General features: G+C 40.1%; 1 pseudogene; it reads left to right on the top strand.

Annotated features, from left to right (window-relative positions):
- Positions 1-8,002: 8,002 nt before the first annotated feature.
- On the top strand, positions 8,003-9,432 carry LOC149191887 (magnesium-chelatase subunit ChlH, chloroplastic pseudogene; annotated as a pseudogene).
- The last annotated feature ends 400 nt before the right edge of the window (positions 9,433-9,832 follow it).

The following is a 9,832-nucleotide window of genomic DNA, read 5'->3' as shown; positions in this document are numbered from 1 at the left end:
ACAAAAGAAAGAGAACTTAGATTTCATTAATCATAGGAAAATTTGACTAGGTTTGGGACTTCCACGTACCACCCAACCGTAGACATGGCTGAAACAAAACTTTCTTGTAGCCATTAACCCCAATGACATATTCCAAGCATGAATGTGGGATCTCATGGATAATCTAATCCAAAAAAAACCAAGGGAATCCAAAGGTTAAACCACCTCCACCCTCACCAAATCATGATCACACCGAAACTGGTACTCCAATCATAAAACCTAACTGAGCTTGGAATTCCACCTGGAATATATCACTATCCTAGAGGAATTTTCCATCTCCTTGTCTCTCAGGATTTACCGAAATCCAATCCTGGATCACTAGGCCCTAAATCAAGACCGATCCCATAGGCTTTACCATGTATCCTACTGTTGTTGGGAAAAGTATCCAATACGGAATGACCCTATCCCACTCTAAGGGTGATAGTTCCTTAGCAACAATCAAAACAAAGCTATCTGAGATTACTTCTTTATGAGATGTAAAAGAGGGGAGAAAGAGATCCACTAACCGATGTCTTTCGCTAATGATTGATCCAATCTTCTCTCCTTGCTGCTTGACCCCAGCGCCTTGCTCTTTCACTGGCCCAGCTACACCAAGATCCTGCAAAATGGCAAGAGAGGGAAACTACAAGAAGCATACATTCATAATTGATTCAAGGATTAGAATAAATCAAATACACAAGTATAACAACACACCATTGAGACACATGCATATAGAAGAACCTCAAATGCTTTATTAATGGAAGAAGTAAGGTTCAGGAAGTGATACAACCATAAGAGGCCCAATCCAGCATCACCTTCCCAGCAGAAAGAAATCTTCTCTTCACCTCCTTCAAAGCAAACCACCCAATAGTTCTAAACTCAAACCAACAACAATTCTTTACTTTCACAAGATTCCAGCCTCCCTAGACCTCATGAGAGAGATCTATATATAGGAGTTTTGGAGAAAGGATGAGTCAGCTTGAGGCTGGCATGAAGCTGACTAGTGTCCTCTCTCACTTCAGTTATTCTTCAGTTCTTGAGTCCACTTGGAGGTTCTTGCTTCCACTTGGAGATCTAGAACCTCTTACTCATCACCAATCGAATTCCCTGATCCAAGTGTCATTTTGGAAGCTTCCTGGGCATTGACACCTTGAGGAATGACTGTGCCACATGTCCAAACTCGCCCAGCACAGGTAGCCTTCTTTGCAGTTGACATTCAACGCAGGTAGACAGTGGAGCAGTTGACATTCAGCGCAGATGCTCAGTGGAGCAGTTGACATGATCCAGAATTGCCTTGTTTTTGAGTGTTTTCAGGTGGAGAACTTTTATTCAGTGCTGTGGTTTGCTGGCCTTGTTCCTCTAGGGGTAGGAACAACATGTTTAGGGATTTTGGATCCCTTAGATTATGGACATTTCATGCTTCATGCTGTAAGGCACAAAAATGTCTATAACAGTTGCCCCCTAAAGTATGAGGTCGTTTATCGGGTGAAATGCTTTATCAGGAGGATCCAAAGTTCATTCAATCTGTTATCACTGAAAATTCTGTTTCCAAAAAATTTGCTCAGACTAGCTTAAGGGCAAAGTGTTTCAGCAGCGAATAGGTCTTTTTAGCAGTTTCGCAGCGCAACTTCTTTTAGGTGATTTCGTAGCGCATAATTCATATCTTGCACTGGCAGCGCTACGAAATTGGGGATTCGCTGATCAGGGACATCTCCAGCATGACTGAGCAGGTTGGAATAGCTGGAAGAACAGGTCTAGTGTCCTTAATGCCATATTTCGCCTCACTCCAATCTCTGATGGGAAAATACTTATTGATAATGTGGATATATCAAATGTCTCTCTCAAAGAACTCCGCTCCAGATTGACTGTTGTCCTCCAAATTCCGTTCTTGTTTGAAGGGTCTTTATGGGAAAATTTAGATCCCTTTGGTAACATTAATCCAAATGGAAGATTTGTTGTTGTATGTGGTAATAGCGAATACATAATTTATACAGCACTGCAAGATATTCCAGGAAAGGAAGAGCATTCGGCCAACATCTTCTGCTAAAAGTACCGGGGGAATATCGTTATGTGTAAGGAATGGAAATGAGCTGCCCTTCTGTATCACTCATGTACCAAGGTGGCAGTAATGCAACATGTCATAATATGGGTGCTTGCAAAGAGACGGTTAACAGTTGTACAAGCAAAGTTGCGGTGGTCATGAAGTGGACATAATGCACTTTTTAATAGGAACCGAAATTCCAGGTCGTTTATATGGCACCAACATAAGTGATAATACAAATGGTGCTGGAGGAGATAGGGTTTCCCATTTGGTTGATCTATATGCATCCACATAGTCGGTATCTTGATGGATTGGATCCTCAAGGAAATGGAAACGGTGTTAATTTTAGTGCGCAGAATGATTGGTAGGGAGCGTAGTGGCATGTTTTGATTGACAATTCCTTCGGTCTTCTGGAGAATGCAAGCCCAGCCCTGTGGCAGAGTCTAAGGATTGATGTGCAACTTCGGTGGGAAGACTATGATTCTCATGACCGTGAACGGTTTTGTGGATGGTTGGTGTGAATCCTGTAGCAGATGCTCTAGGTTGAGTCAACAAAGTGGAACCTGTGCTGCTGGAGGAGCTTGGACGACCTCGTATTGATGTGGTAGTGAATTGTTCAGGAGTTTTCAGAGACTTGTTTATCAATCAGATGAATCTTCTTGATCGAGCAATAAAAATGGTTGCTGAGCTTGATGAACCTTTAGAGATGAACTATGTAAGAAAGCATGCCTCGGAACAAGCTCAAACACTGGGAATTGGAGTACGTGAGGCTGCCACACGTGTATTTTCAAATGCTTCTGGATCCTACTCATCTAATGTCAATTTAGCAGTTGAAAATTCTTCTTGGAATGATGAAAAACAGCTCCAGGATATATATGTTAGCAGGAAATCCTTTACCTTTGATTCTGATGCACCAGGGACAGGCATGAAGGAGAACAAGTAAGTATTTGAAATGGTTTTATCAACAGCAGAGGCCACTTTCCAGAACCTTGATTCATCTGAGATATCTCTCACAGATGTGAGCCATTACTTTGACTCAGATCCAACAAACCTTGTACAGAACTTAAGAAAGGACAAGAAAAAGCCAAACGCATATATTGCAGACACCACTACCGCAAATGCACAGGTCAGGACTCTGTCTGAGACAGTCAGGCTAGATGCCAGGACAAAGCTACTTAATCCTAAATGGTATGAAGGAATGCTTTCTAGCGGGTATGAAGGTGTTAGGGAGATTGAGAAGAGACTGACAAATACCGTGGGATGGAGTGCTACATCCGGTCAAGTGGATAACTGGGTTTATGAGGAAGCCAATTCCACTTTCATAGCAGATGAAGACGATGTGCAAGAGGTCACATGTAGTGATATAATCATGTCGACGATCATGCTGATGCTGTGGTTCTGTTTCCAATTGACGAGATAATACACTGGCATAATGCAATCAGAAAGGAATTAAAGGAAATTTGCAGAGGAGGCACGACAAATACAATTTTCAGGAGGTTTTTCGAATTTGTCCTCATTTAATGATTGTTTACAGTTCCTTGCAGAAGTTTGCATTTTTCATAGTATTGCAGAGGATAAAGTCGTTTTCCCAACTGTTGGTCAGAAGGTTAAGAAAGGTGTTTCATTTGTCACTGAGCATGCTCAAGAAGAAAGTCAGTTTAGTGATTTTCGTCACCTTATAAAAAGCATTCAGAATGCTGGAGTTAGTTCTAGTACATCTGAATTTTACAATAAGCTTTGTGCACAGGCTGACCAAATAGTAGAAACACTTAAAGAGCATTTTGTTCATGAGGAGACTGAGGTTCTTCCTCTTGCACACAAACACTGCAGTATTAAAGAGCAACAGAATCTTTCATTCCAGAGCTTACGTGTGATGCCCCTAAAATTGTTGGAACGTATATTTCCATGGCTTGTGGCAATATTACAGGAAGAGGGATAGGCCTTAGGATTCAAACAATGGGATTTCAACTGAAAAGAACAGCTATATGTTTGCCATATGTAAAAGCCCATTTTCAGGTCACATTATAAATTTGTGCAGGATTACTCTTCAGTTTTGAAACTGAGGAAAAGACCAGAATTGACATTGTGTCCGTCAACCATTCAGGGTGTTTTTGGAATTATAGGCATACTCTGAATTCAAGAAATACCAAAGTCAATGGCTGTTTTTCCTTCAGTAATCCCTGTGAGGGGAAAAATGGCTCAGTGATTATTTTGGTTTTGGCTTTTAAGAATGAATATTGATTTGTTGTATGGAGCTTAGGAAACCTATGATTTATGGTGCTGCCAGTCATCGTGAAATAACAGGGATACTGTCTCAGAACAAATACAAGTTGTTTTAACAAAAATAGCAGTTTCGTAGCGCGCTACGAAACTGCTGTAGATGCAGTTTTATAAGAAAAAACAAGGAGTTCGAAGAGGGAGTCATCTAATTTTGAATGAAATGTTTCAAGAGCATAAAGGTGACTATTCAAAACTATCCTAGCTGTTCAGAAGATGACAGATGTGCATTGCAAAAAGGTGAAATGTTTTGTTCCCAGCTAAAGTCTCGTTAAAGGTACTTTATGACCGAATTATTAGGGTTTTGGTTTTAGTCTTCGGTGATCCGGTTTGTACACATGTTCAGCTCATAAGGCTTCCAGCTCATTTGAAAGGTGTGGTGATATGCGTTGTTGGGGAAGAATTAAAGAGCAGAGGACATGTCTTTAAAGTGATGAAGAGTGATGGGAAACAGAGGCCGTGAAAACAGAGCACCTCCCTTGGTTAATTAATGAAGCCATCTACGTGACTGGAATCCAAGGCCAGCTCATTCAGTGTGTTCTCCTTCAAGATACCTCAACCGAAACAGAAAGAGGACATGTGGCAGCATTCACAAAAACATCATGCATACGAGGAGATAAAGTTAGAATTTCAATGTGATTAGGACTCTATGTATTTACAGCGCAATACCTTTTGTATTTATTAAGTTTGTTTAAAATAGATAAGGTTAGTTAATGATAGACCATCGAGCTCCCCTCATGCTTGAGGAGGAGACTCAAGGTAGTTTTAGTTTTGGTTTTCCTATATATAGTGAAAACTCTGATGTAATGAGGGTTGGAGATTTATGAAAAAACAGAGTTTTTATCAGCTTGTGTAAGAAGACTTTTGACAGTAATATAAGAATTACTTTTTCTTCCCAAGATTCATCAAGTGTTTAAATGCTCAGAATGTGTGAAGTTTTGTCATTATCCTTTATATATTTTACAGCTCACTAAATGTGCAATCACTCTGAATTCACCTAGTGCTCAGACTTCCTGTGTATATTTATGAGTTGTGGTTCTTTTTGAGAAATGTTTTGAGTGTTAAACATTATATGCCTTGGCTTCTATGATTGAGTGATTAAAAGTCTACTGCAGAAGTGTATGACTCCATGAGCCCAATGGAAGAAGTGTTGTTTCGTTTTTCCAACCAGCTTTATTTTCATAAAATGTGTAAAGAGTTAGCCATCTATTTTTGTAATTGATTCTTATCAGAAGTCTGTGAGAGAGCCCTCTCTGACTAAGGAGGCTAATCCTTAGTCTAAAGTCTGGTTGAAATAGTTACATGAAATCTTGCTAGGTAGCAGCCCTTAGTACTGATTTTGTGATAACATTTTGGTGCGTCTGCCGAGAGTCGAAGATTATTCTTTCCCGAAATTATGAAGCTGAACTTCTGAAGGTAGCAGGAGCTCAGAAGGTTTTCGAGGCTGCAAAACTACCTTGGCGACTCCATTGTTGAAGAATTCTAAATTCATACATTCATGGTGATTCCACTGGAGTTATGAAGGACCCAGAAGCTACCATTCTTAGTTCAAGGTATGCATGCATAGATTTTTCAAGAATTCATGGTTTCCCAAATCATTTTCCCAAGGATGCATATTTTCTAAGGAATGGTCCCAAATTTAATGGAGAAGATTTGAGTTTAACTCTGAAGCATATCTCAGATTTCTGTCATTTTGCTGGGCTTCTTAGAGTTAAACATGAAGATGTTTGCATTATGTTATTTTATGATTCACTTCAAGGGAAATGCAAACAATGGATTGAAAGCTTTCCTGCCAAATCCATTAAGTCATTTCAAGACCTTTGGCTCATGTTTTTGGAGGAATGGATAGATAGGTCAGAGTTGGTGACAGACTCTCCTTCAGTTGAGGGTTTCAAACAATGGAATGATGACCATAGTAAAGAAGAAACAAATGAGTCTTTTTCTTTGTCCTTATCCTCATATCTAAAATCCTTTGACTGCAAGGCAGAGGATAGGATGAGATTTTTGGATGAATTTGCTGAGGACCTTGAAAAAGAAATTGAAGGTTTAGAAGGACAAATTCAGGCATACAGATTTCATGATCATGATCATGATTCTCAGAAGTTTTCTATGGCAGAACGCAAGGAGACAATGCTGGTTCCTTTCTCTTTCACGATTGAGGAACTGAACACTGTGGTTGAAGATCAGTTTGCACAGCTGGAAAGTTACAAGGAAAAACAAGCTGATCATGTATTCTGGGATCCTGTAGCTGATTACACGGAAGAGTTTTACTCTTCAGTATTTCAGTTTTTCAAGGAAGATCAGAGACAATTTTAGTGGCAGCGGATATGACCCCATCATATTGGCTCTGAACTCCAATGCAGTCAAAGAAATCAAATATCAGATAAGACAAATGATTGGCTGCATTGGAAATTTCATATTGATTGAACAGGAAAGAAGTTGAAATGGTTAGGGTAGGTAGGTAGAGGTAAATGCAAATAAGCTCAAGGTTAACTGAGCATTTCTTTTTTCAGTAGATGTAGCTTTCTTTCTCCTACAGTTATGCTTGTCAAGCAAATTTCTGTTTGTCACAAATGGATAAGGCACTGGAGCTGCATGTTCTTAGTGTACCACAAGGGCACACTATCCCAAGTGGAGCCACTGTTATCACTGAAAATTCTGTTTCCAAAAAATTTGCTCAGACTAGCTTAAGGGCAAAGTGTTTCAGCAGCGCATAGGTCTTTTTAGCAGTTTCGCAGCGCAACTTCTTTTAGGTGATTTCATAGCGCATAATTCATATCTTGCACTGGCAGCGCTACGAAATTGGGGATTCGCTGATCAGGGACATCTCCAACATGACTGAGCAGGTTGGAATAGCTGGAAGAATAGGTCTAGTGTCCTTAATGCCATATTTCGCCTCACTCCAATCTCTGATGGGAAAATACTTATTGATAATGTGGATATATCAAATGTCTCTCTCAAAGAACTCCGCTCCAGATTGACTGTTGTCCTCCAAATTCCGTTCTTGTTTGAAGGGTCTTTATGGGAAAATTTAGATCCCTTTGGTAACATTAATCCAAATGGAAGATTTGTTGTTGTATGTGGTAATAGCGAATACATAATTTATACAGCACTGCAAGATATTCCAAGAAAGGAAGAGCATTCGGCCAACATCTTATGCTAAAAGTACCGGGGGAATATCGTTATGTGTAAGGAATGGAAATGAGCTGCCCTTCTGTATCACTCATGTACCAAGGTGGCAGTAATGCAACATGTCATAATATGGGTGCTTGCAAAGAGACGGTTGACAGTTGTACAAGCAAAGTTGCGGTGGTCATGAAGTGGACATAATGCACTTTTTAATAGGAACCGAAATTCCAGGTCGTTTATATGGCACCAACATAAGTGATAATACAAATGGCGCTGGAGGAGATAGGGTTGCCCATTTGGTTGATCTATATGCATCCACATAGTCGGTATCTTGATGGATTGGATCCTCAAGGAAATGGAAATGGTGTTAATTTTAGTGCGCAGAATGATTGGTAGGGAGCGTAGTGGCATGTTTTGATTGACAATTCCTTCGGTCTTCTGGAGAATGCAAGCCCAGCCCTGTGGCAGAGTCTAAGGATTGATGTGCAACTTCGGTGGGAAGACTATGATTCTCATGACCGTGAATGGTTTTGTGGATGGTTGGTGTGAATCCTGTAGCAGATGCTCTAGGTTGAGTCAACAAAGTGGAACCTGTGCTGCTGGAGGAGCTTGGACGACCTCGTATTGATGTGGTAGTGAATTGTTCAGGAGTTTTCAGAGACTTGTTTATCAATCAGATGAATCTTCTTGATCGAGCAATAAAAATGGTTGCTGAGCTTGATGAACCTTTAGAGATGAACTATGTAAGAAAGCATGCCTCGGAACAAGCTCAAATACTGGGAATTGGAGTACGTGAGGCTGCCACACGTGTATTTTCAAATGCCTCTGGATCCTACTCATCTAATGTCAATTTAGCAGTTGAAAATTCTTCTTGGATTGATGAAAAACAGCTCCAGGATATATATGTTAGCAGGAAATCCTTTACCTTTGATTCTGATGCACCAGGGACAGGCATGAAGGAGAACACGTAAGTATTTGAAATGGTTTTATCAACAGCAGAGGCCACTTTCCAGAACCTTGATTCATCTGAGATATCTCTCACAGATGTGAGCCATTACTTTGACTCAAATCCAACAAACGTTGTACAGAACTTAAGAAAGGACAAGAAAAAGCCAAACGCATATATTGCAGACACCACTACCGCAAATGCACAGGTCAGGACTCTGTCTGAGACAGTCAGGCTAGATGCCAGGACAAAGCTACTTAATCCTAAATGGTATGAAGGAATGCTTTCTAGCGGGTATGAAGGTGTTAGGGAGATTGAGAAGAGACTGACAAATACCGTGGGATGGAGTGCTACATCCGGTCAAGTGGATAACTGGGTTTATGAGGAAGCCAATTCCACTTTCATAGCAGATGAAGACGATGTGCAAGAGGTCACATGTAGTGATATAATCATGTCGACGATCATGCTGATGCTGTGGTTCTGTTTCCAATTGACGAGATAATACACTGGCATAATGCAATCAGAAAGGAATTAAAGGAAATTTGCAGAGGAGGCACGACAAATACAATTTTCAGGAGGTTTTTCGAATTTGTCCTCATTTAATGATCATTTATAGTTCCTTGCAGAAGTTTGCATTTTTCATAGTATTGCAGAGGATAAAGTCGTTTTCCCAACTGTTGGTCAGAAGGTTAAGAAAGGCGTTTCATTTGTCAATGAGCATGCTCAAGAAGAAAGTCAGTTTAGTGATTTTCGTCACCTTATAAAAAGCATTCAGAATGCTGGAGTTAGTTCTAGCACATCTGAATTTTACAATAAGCTTTGTGCACAGGCTGACCAAATAGTAGAAACACTTAAAGAGCATTTTGTTCATGAGGAGACTGAGGTTCTTCCTCTTGCACACAAACACTGCAGTATTAAAGAGCAACGGAATCTTTCATTCCAGAGCTTACGTGTGATGCCCCTAAAATTGTTGGAACGTATATTTCCATGGCTTGTGGCAATATTACAGGAAGAGGGATAGGCCTTAGGATTCAAACAATGGGATTTCAACTGAAAAGAACAGCTATATGTTTGCCATATGTAAAAGCCCATTTTCAGGTCACATTATAAATTTGTGCAGGATTACTCTTCAGTTTTGAAACTGAGGAAAAGACCAGAACTGACATTGTGTCCGTCAACCATTCAGGGTGTTTTTGGAATTATAGGCATACTCTGAATTCAAGAAATACCAAAGTCAATGGCTGTTTTTCCTTCAGTAATCCCTGTGAGGGGAAAAATGGCTCAGTGATTATTTTGGTTTTGGCTTTTAAGAATGAATACTGATTTGTTGTATGGAGCTCAGGAAACCTATGATTTATGGTGCTGCCAGTCATCGTGAAAGAACAGGGATACTGTCTCAGAACAAATACAAGTTGTTTTAA

This window comes from Pinus tabuliformis, chromosome 2_2, assembly GCF_031772625.1.
Source record: "Pinus tabuliformis cultivar Carrire ecotype Pingquan chromosome 2_2, CPIR1, whole genome shotgun sequence".
In the NCBI taxonomy this organism is placed as follows: Eukaryota; Viridiplantae; Streptophyta; class Pinopsida; order Pinales; family Pinaceae; genus Pinus; species Pinus tabuliformis.
This window is presented reverse-complemented; position numbering and strand designations above follow the sequence as displayed.